This window comes from Elephantulus edwardii, unplaced genomic scaffold, assembly GCF_000299155.1.
Source record: "Elephantulus edwardii isolate Elephantulus edwardi_28Jun2011 unplaced genomic scaffold, EleEdw1.0 scaffold00218, whole genome shotgun sequence".
NCBI lineage: Eukaryota > Metazoa > Chordata > Mammalia > Macroscelidea > Macroscelididae > Elephantulus > Elephantulus edwardii.
The window spans coordinates 1,156,822-1,166,877 of NW_006399968.1; the positions used below are offsets into that span (position 1 = coordinate 1,156,822).

The 10,056-nt window shown below is 41.6% G+C and overlaps 1 pseudogene across 1 annotated transcript in view; it reads left to right on the forward strand.

Annotated features, from left to right (window-relative positions):
• Positions 1-8,386: 8,386 nt before the first annotated feature.
• Positions 8,387-10,056, forward strand: part of LOC102854491 — a 2,118-nt pseudogene continuing 448 nt past the window's right edge. The window contains exon 1 of the transcript XR_438982.1: positions 8,387-10,052. The product of XR_438982.1 is annotated as a heterogeneous nuclear ribonucleoprotein U-like protein 1-like (transcript). The remainder of the gene's footprint in view (positions 10,053-10,056) is intronic.

The following is a 10,056-nucleotide window of genomic DNA, read 5'->3' on the forward strand; positions in this document are numbered from 1 at the left end:
GGAGCAAGGGCCTGGGACACTACCACAGGGAGGCAGGGGGCTGGGCTTCGGTGCCACTAGGGTTTATGCAGAGGCAGGCTGCAGGGTGTGGTCACACTGTGGACTGCAGGGGGGTCTCATGGTGGCAGGCCTTTGCTCCTCTGGGGTCACATGGCAGCTGGGGGTGGTTCCTCCTCAGGGTCATGGGGCAGCCTGCAGTCGCTCCTCAGGGGTTATGCAGAGGCTGGCAGGCAGTTGCTCCTTTAGGGTCTTGTGGAGGCTGGGGACAGTTGCTTGCTCTCCAGGGTCACAAAGTGACGAGTGGTTGCTCCCTACTTGCTCTTGGTGAGTGGGTTCCATAGTAGCTTGGCTGGTGTCTTTTGGCTGGGACTTAGCTGTCCTGTGTGTGGTTCAAATTCCAGCTCTCTGGCTATGCTGGGTTCTGGCTGCGTTGGGTTCAGGCTGCCAGCCCTAATTTTTATAATTTCAGGTTTTTTAGAGGGTGCGGATTTTCTTGCTGTTCTTTTTCAATTTGTTGTAGATGTTGAGTTAGAGAGTCAATGATCACTTTTTCCTGCCTTTTGATGTGTTTGCTTATTGGTATAAATTGGCCTCTGATTACTGCTTTTGCTGTTTCCCAGAGGTTTTGCCGAGTTGTGTTTCCATTGTCATCTATTTCAAGAAACTTTTTATTTTTGCTTTTAATTCCTTCTGGTACCCACTCATGTTCAAATAAGTTGTTGTTCAGCTTCCAAAAGCATGTTTTTCATCATTATCCATTTGTTATTAATTTCTAATTTTGTAGTATTGTGGTCAGAGAAGATACTTTGTATTATTTCTATGTTTTTGAATTATTGATGCTTGCCTTGTGACTTAAAATGTTACTTATTCTCAAGAATGTTTCATGCACATTAGTGAAGATGGTATACTGTGCTTTTTTTGGGGATGCATTAGACTATAAATATCTATGAGATTGAGTTTGTTTACCGTGTAGTTTAATTCATCGGCATCTTTGTTTTGTTTTGTTTTTTTTCAGAGTTACAACTCCATCTTTATTTAAGCCTTATGAGCCTCCTTAGCGTTTTCCACCAGCTCGGGGAGCAGAAACTTTCACAGGCTTCGCAATTTTTTGTTTAGGCGCTGCTTTTGTGGGAGCCTTAGTAGCAGCCATTGCAGTCTTTTTAGATGCTTGTTTAGCCTTCTTTGCTTCCTTGGCAGCCCTGATAGCCTGTTCTCGTTGAGCCTTTCTAACTTCAGGTTTTTGATTCCTCTTGGCCATTATATCAGCAAGAGATGCACCAGTGATGACCCTTTGGAATTTGACTGCTCGGCAGGTTCTTTTCTTTTGAATTTCTTCTGACTGGCTCTTTTTGTGCTTCCTTCTGTAAAGGACAGTCCAATTGATCTGCCGTGGATTCCTTTTGGAAAGGAAAGCCGACTCGCATTTTGCATTAAGAAACTGGAACACCTTTCCGTCGATCCTGGCGTAGCGCCTCCCGTGCCCGGGGTAGATCTTGTACCCGCTGAAACTGCACAGCTCGACCTTCATGGCTGCAGCTTCAGCGACACTGGGAAAATGGCGAAAAAAGCCATCCTTGTTTTTTTCTGGTAGTTCTATCTTCTCTTGAGAGCAGTGTATTGAAGTGTCCAACTACTATAATGCTGTTGTCAATTTTCTTTTCCCATTTTCTCAATGTTTATTTTGTGTATTTTACAGCTCTATCATATGGTGCATAGATATTTATTATTGTTATGTTCTCTTGCTCTACTGACCTTTTAATTATTATGTAGTTACCGTCCTTGTCCTTTGTGATGGTTTTTGCATTGAAATTTATTTTATCAGAGATTAATATCACTACTCCTGCTTTTTCAGATTGTCATTTGCTTGGTATATTTTTACCCACTCTCTTTTTTTAAAAAAAAATTTTTTATCTTCATTTTTCAGGTTTGTCTCTTGTCAGATGTAATTTGTTTCTTTATCCAGTGTGCTACTCTTTTCCTCTTCAGTGGTGCATTTAAACCATTCACATTCAGTGTGATTATTGAGAGACACAGTTTTATTGTTATCATTTTATTGAGTTCTTTTGGTGTTGTTGCTAGTTACTTTGGTCCATCCTGCTTTCTGTGGCACCTCTGTAAGAAGGATGTCTCTCAGTGTTTTTTGTAACTCTGTTCTTGTTTTTATTAACTTTCTTTGGTTCTCTTTTTCTGAGAATATCTTGAGCTCTCCTTCATATTTGATGGACAATTTTGCTGGGTACAATACTCTTGGTTGACTGTTGTGTTCTTGGAGTGTTTGATATATGTAATTCACTTTCTTCTTTCTCGCATTGTTTCTGCTGGGAAATTGGCACTTAATTTGTACTTCTTTATATGTTACTCTTTGTTTCTCCCTTGCTGCTTTCAGAATTTTCTCCTTATCTTTAGTTCTGGAAAATTTTACTATGATATGCTTTGGTGTTTTTCTTTTGGGGTCTATTTTTTATGATATTTGCTCAGCTTCTTGAATATATATTCTCTGGTTCTTCATCATGCCTGGAAAGTTTTCTACTAGTAATCTTTTCACAAATTTTTCGGTGTCTTTACTTGCTTCTTCCTGTTCTGGATTTCCAATCATGTGGGTGTTATTTCTCTTGTTGGTGCCCCACATTATTCTTAGATTTTCTTTTTTTTCCTTCCTTTTTGATTCTACTTTTTGTTCTAGCAGATCAGTGGTGACAATTCTATCATCTATTTCACTGGTTCTGTGTTCCATCTCTTCAGCTCTGCTCATGTGTCCCTCCATCATGTTGACAGCATCTGAAACATTGGTCCTCATTTTTGTATTGTGGTTTCTTGTTTTTCCTGAGCCTCTAATACCTTGCTTGTTTTATTTGCATTGTTTTGGATTGGGTTTTTTAAGCTCCTCCTGTTTTTTGCTTGTTGTGTCTTATAATTCTTCAAGTTTGTGTTTCACCCATTGAAAATATTCTATCATTATTATTTTTAATTCTGTGTAACAAAGTTCCATCAGACTATCTGGCTTCAGCAAATCCATTTATATTGTGTCATTTTTGGGGGGTGATGTCTTGCTTTGGGCTTGTGTAAGGTGGGAAGTAGCCTGCTTCTTAAGTGACATTGCTGTGGTAGAGGTTTTTTTTATGCCTGAGGTGATAACAGGTTCTTGATCTGAAGTTATTTCTCCAGAAAAGAGTGGGGTAGCTACCTTTCCTGGGTTTCTCTCTGAACTTCTGACCCAAGGGAATATTTGCTTCAGTTTGGGAGAGAAAAAGACCTGTGAAAGCAGCCTCCTCTGTAAGATAACTGCTGCAGCTAAGCCAGTCTAAGGTGCTCTTGGCTAAAGGCACTTAATTGCTTGGATGTGAGGAGATGCAAGGCAGAGCACAGAGATGCATGCAGGGCAGACTTCCTCATCTGTTCATTTCTAGCATATGATCATCAGATTCAAAATGTCCCATCCTAATCCATTTCATTTCACCAGTACCTAGTATCTCAATATTTATCCATTGCAAGTTCCAATTTTCCTAAATTCATACTTCTCACACTCCACATTCTAATTAGGTACCAGAAGAACCCAAGCATAGCTGACTCTCATGTGGGTTTTTAGATGTAGTAAATAGCACAGGAGGAGCTTTCCCATCCTTCTGTACATATATTGGAGTTCTAGCAGCCTAGTGGTAAAAAGCTATACTGCAATCCCAGAGGCACATGGTCCGAATCCACCTCTTTCTAGAAAGGCACAGGAATTTAAACTGAAAATATCTTTTTAAATGCTTGTTGAATGACTGCCTGGATGAAATCATTTGGGTCTAATACATTCAAGTTATTATAATATAGAAAGCCAACCACAGATGCTGTACTCAGTATCTTTATTGTTGGTTGCACTATTGACTAAAACTCATAGCAATCTTATGAACAACAGATATGAACCTTGTCTCTTCTGCTGTTATGATCGTTGGCTTGCTCAAGCCAATTGTTGACCGTGTTTCTATACATACAAATATAAACTGACAGATGAATGGTATATGTATTCATTTCTGTAAATAGACAGACAGACATATCTTACTGTCACCAAATCAATCTCTACTCTGTGACCCTCTACAGGATAATGATCTTGGTACCTTTCCTTGATTTAAATTTTCTTAATGCTCTTATGGAAAAGCCTCTCACAGCTTTTTTAAAAAGATGAAATGTGGAATTAAATTTTGTATTGTAAGATAAAAAATATTAACTTCAAAATATTGTGGCTCCTCCCTAAAAGTATCTAAATGTGTGTGCACTTTCATAGCCATCTGGAGAACTTCAAGGGAAAGATCTGAGAAGCCCTTACATTGCTGGCCAATTTGATTTTCATAGCAACTCTGTGAGCTTGGCATAAAATCCACACAGATGAGACATGAAAGCACAGCAAGGGCATGTAACTTGCTTGATGTGAGATAGCTAATAAGCAGCAGAATCTGAATTCAGCTAAAATCCAAATATGTGGAATGAAGTTTCACCATCTTTGCCTCTAAGGAGCACTCTAGTTTCAGTTCCTCCAAGACAGAGGGTTTTTGTTCTTCAGGCAGTTGTTAGGAAAACGTAAATGAACTCTACAGTGGAATATTTCATATTAGGATGTATGATTTGAAAGAGACTAACTACACTAAGTATTAGATTAATGGAAATATAACAGCCAGGATTAAAATAATGAGAATGTTCACACTTTGTAAAGGATGTAATTAATGTCATGGAACAAACTGTGTAGAAATTGTTGAACAGAAACCTAAATTGCCATGTAAACCTTCACCAAAATTACAATTAAGCATTAGTTTAAAATTAAAAAACAAACACACACATCCCAAGATAGGACCAAATGTCACTGAAGACATGAGGGAAAAGGGACCTTGAAAGACTTGACAGAAATGTGAAATAAACCACTTTGGAAAATAATTTCTTGGTATCTGTCATCAAGTAGGAAGTGACCCATAGCTGACCCTCCAGAGGGTTTCCAGAGGCAGTAAATGACATGAGATAAGACTGTCTATCCTTCTCCCATGGTGTATCTGGTAGATTTGAACCACATGCCTTTGGGATTGCTATTTTAAGAATGTGAACATAAACCTAAATATTTCCTTAAGAGAAATTGAAAAATATGTTTATACAAAACCCTGGACATGTGAATTTATAGAAGTCCTACTTGTAGTATTTTGAAACTGAAGACAATCAAAATGTTCAATTGTTAAATGAAGAAGTAAATTTTGATATTCATTCATTTGTTGTGTACCATTGAGTCTGAATTGACTCATAGCTTACCCTCTATAGAGAATTTTCAGATTACATGGAAGGAGATTATCCATCCTCCTCCTGATGGATTTTAACTGTGTGCCTTTGAGACTGCAGTGCAGTGTCTTATCCCTAGGCCATTAAAGTGGGGGGAAGGGGGTTATCCACAAAAGCCAACAAACAAAAAACCCAACCTAGATTCTGTATGCTAAGTCCACACTCTTTCCACAACAGCCTGAGTTAATGATAAATGAAATGTGGTTGCAAATGTAGCTGAAACAAAGTTAGTATACAAAAGAACTTTGTCAGTCCAATGAGGTGAGCAGCAAACACTGCTCTGCACTTAGCTGCTGATAGTGGCATCAGAGTGGATGGTACCAAAGCTACAGGATCTTGCCATTCTCACCCTGTTGAAAGCACTGGGATGGAATTCTCATCTTCCACACAAGAGGCTCAGGATCTATTTCTAGTCAATTCACCTCATCGGCATCAACTGGCATCTGCCAGTGGAGATTTGTGTGTTGCTATGATCTTGAACAGGTTTTGGCAACGTTATAGACAAAGAGATGGACTAAGAAGAAAAGCTTAAAGCTCACCATCCAAAAAGCAATCAATGAAAATTCTGTGGATTACAATAGAACATTGTTCAGCCCATAGCGATCATAAGGAAGGTGTAGGTCCATGCAGTATATCATTTAATTGTGCATGATGTTGTTGTTGTTGTTGCTTAATGTTGAGTTCAAACTTACTCATTGTTTACCCTCCAGTGTGTTTTAACAGGTAGTGAATTGTATGGGAGAAGACTACCCATCTTTCTCCTGCAGAACAGCTGGTGGATTGGAACTTTGGGTCGGCAGTGCAAATCCTTACTACTAAGTCACCAGAGCTTCCTGGTCTTCATAAATTGAGCTGACTTGACAGTGGCTAACAACAATCCTCACTTCTTTAAGACTATCTCTATCCCAGAAATTGACCCAGTTCTACACCCAATAGTATTGCTTGTATACTTCTCCTATTTTCTACTTTGTGAGCACCCGGAATCATTAGCCAGCCAAACGTTGAAGAAGGATGTCAGCCATCTGCAACTTCTCCCAAAGTTCCCTTTCCACAACAAGGAGACAGCAGGAGAGAGAAGTGAAAGGAAATCAATCAATGCAGAATTGGGACCGTAGAATGTTTAGTATACTTTCTTGGAGCATTTGCATCACCTAGCAAAATCTCTATCTTTTTCCATATGGAAGTGAGACAAAATGTGGCTATTGCAATTTGCAAATAGCAACAGCATATGTAAACTGTTCAGAAAGGGAAGGAGAAAGGGAGGTAGGAAGTAGAAGAAGGGGAAGGAAAATAGCATTAGTTATATAAAACATAAAGTAATGAAAGAATGTATAAAGCAATGTACATAAATAAAAAAGGCATTGATCAATAGTAATTAGTTATAAAAATAGAAATTATATATATTTAAATATGTATATATTTAAATATGTATATATTTATATATATATATATATATATATATATATGATTGTGTAAAACACAAAGTACATGAGTGAAGCAGAATGTAAATAATGAATAAAAACCAAGAAAAAAACTGGGGAAGGATCCCCAAACAGTATTTTAATATGAAAACAAAAAAATTTAGATTATTTAATTGGTTGCATTGTTGTTGTATACCCTCAAGTCAGAAGTGATCCATAGCTGACCATCCAGTGTGTTTTCAGAAGCAGTAAATCATACAGGAGGAGATTTTCCATCCTTCTTCCATTTTCTTGGTGGTTGTTGTTGCATTCTTATGTGCCATCGAGTCACCTGTGACTCATAGCAACCCTATGTACAACAGCCATAAACTCTTCCCTATCCTGTGCCAATCTCACCATCTCCAACACACGTACCCCCATTACCCCAGTCACTGAATCAATCCATGTCATCGAGGATCTTCCTCTCCCGTGCTGTCCCTCCACCCTCCCAAGCATGACGTCCCTCTCCAAGGACTGGTCCCTCCTTGAAAAATGTCCAAAGTATGTCAGATGAAGCTTCAGAATCCTTGCCTCCAAGGAGCAGCCTGGCTTCACCCTCTCCAGGACAAACCTGTTTGTTTTCCTAGCAGTTCATGGTATATTCAATACTCTTCACCCACACCACAGCTCAAAGGCATCAATTCTCCTTCTATCATCCTTAGTCTTTTCCAGCTCTCTGATGCATAGCAAGTGACTGCAAAGTCCATGGCATGTATCAGGTGCACCCCAGTCTCCAGACTGTCATCTTTACACTTCAGCACTTTAGAGACGTCTCTAACCACAGACTTTCCCTTCGCAATGTCTTTTAATTTCCTGGCTGCTGGTGCCAAGAGTGTTGATTGTGGAGCCAAGCAAACCAAAACTGTGAACAATCTCAATCTCTTCACCATCCATCATGATGCTGCCAATTGGCCCGGTGGTGAGAATCTTTGTTTTCTTGATATTGAGTCTCAATCCATACTGAATACTGTAGTCCCTGACCTTCTACAGCAAGTGCTTCAGGTCCTCTTCAGTTTCAGCAATCAGTGTTGTGTCATCTGCATAACGGAGATTGTTGATGATTCTTCCTCCAATCTTGATGCTACATTTCGGGTCTCCTCATAGAGCCCAGCCTCCTGGATAACCTGCATAAAGACTAAAAAGTTATGGAGATAGAATAGAGCCCTGGAGTACACCCTTCCCAATTTTGAACCGTACAGTGTTTCCTTGCTCTGTTCTGATGACTACCTCCTGGTCCAAGTACAGGGTTTACATTAGCACAATCAAGTGTTCTGGGATTCCCATTCTTCTCAGAACTAGCCACAGTTTGTTGTGATCCAGACAGTCAAATGTCTTTGCGTTATCAATGAAACAAAGATAGACATTCTCCTGTGGACAAATTTCTTGAAACTCATGTCCTACCCAGATTGATATGGATATGGACAGATGTAGAACACTTGAACAGATCCATCACAAAGGAAGAAATTATACAGGTCATAAAAAAAAAACTTCCCCACAAGAAAAGTCCTCGACAAGATGGCTTCACAGCGGAGTTCTACCAAACATTCAGGATCTATCACCAACTCAGCTTAAAGTATTGTAAAAAACTGGAAAATAGGTGTCTGGACTGGAACCTCCGGGCCCACAAATGAAGACAGAGATGAAACAAGAAGTACCCACCAGCTTCCTACCCTCTGAAGCATCTCAACCCAAGCCAGACGGACAACAATTCCAGAGTCGTAAGAGGCCTTATGAAGAAAACCGGGGACGGGGGTACTTTGAACACCGAGAGGATAGGAAGGGCCGCTCTCCTCAGCCTCCAGCTGAAGAAGATGAAGAGGAATTTGATGACACCCTTGTTGCCACTGACACATATAACTGCGACCTTCACTTCAAGGTAGCCCAAGACCGGAGTAGCGGAGTAGCGACTATCCGCTCACAATTGAGGGATTTGCATACCTATGGTCAGGAGCCCGAGCCAGCTATAGGGTCAGAAGGGGTCGAGTGTGCTTTGAAATGAAGATCAATGAGGAAATTTCCGTGAAGCACCTTCCATCTACAGAGCCTGACCCGCATGACTCCTGCAGCACTCAGCTAGGCGAAGAGCCTTTCTCCTATGGCTATGATGGCACTGGGAAGAAATCCACCAATAGCCGGTTTGAAAACTACGGAGACAAGTTTGCAGAGAACGATGTGATTGGCTGCTTTGCGGACTTTGAATGTGGGAATGATGTGGAACTTTCCTTTACCAAGAATGGAAAGTGGATGGGCATTGCCTTCCGAATCCAGAAGGAAGCTTTGGGAGGCCAACCCCTTTACCCTCATGTCCTGGTGAAGAATTGCGCAGTGGAGTTTAACTTTGGCCAGAGAGCAGAACCCTACTGTTCCGTCCTCCCAGGCTTCACCTTCATCCAGCACCTTCCCCTTGGTGAGCGGATCCGGGGCACTGTTGGACCAAAGAGCAAGGCAAAATGTGAGATTCTGATGATGGTAGTAGGCCTGCCTGCTGCTGGCAAGACCACATGGGCCATCAAACATGCTGCCTCCAACCCCTCCAAGAAGTACAACATCCTGGGTACCAATGCCATCATGGATAAGATGCGGGTGATGGGCCTGCGCCGGCAGCGAAACTATGCTGGCCGATGGGACGTATTGATCCAGCAAGCCACCCAGTGCCTCAACCGCCTCATCCAGATCACAGCCCGCAAGAAACGCAACTATATTCTAGATCAGACAAATGTTTATGGGTCTGCCCAGAGACGAAAAATGACACCATTTGAAGGCTTCCAGCGTAAAGCTATTGTCATTTGTCCCACCGACGAGGACCTGAAGGACCGAACAATAAAGCGAACGGATGAGGAAGGAAAGGATGTCCCTGATCATGCTGTGTTAGAAATGAAAGCCAACTTCATGTTGCCAGACGTAGGGGACTTCCTGGATGAGGTCCTGTTCATTGAGCTGCAGCTGAGGAAGTAGACAAGCTGGTGAGGCAGTACAACGAAGAAGGCCGCAAGGCCGGGCCACCCCCTGAAAAGCGGTTTGACAACTGTGGTGGTGGTTTCCGGGGCAGAGGAGGTGAAGGCGGTTTCCAGCACTATGACAACCGAGGGCCCTCTGGTGGCAACCGAGGAGGCTTTCAGAACCGAGGTGGTGGTGGTGGTGGAGGCGGCAACTACCGAGGAGGTTTCAATCGAAGTGGCAGAGGTGGCTACAACCAGAACCGCTGGGGTAGCAACAACCGGGATGACAACTCCAACAACCGAGGCAGCTACAATAGGACCCCTCAGCAACAGCCACCACCACAGCAGCCCCCACC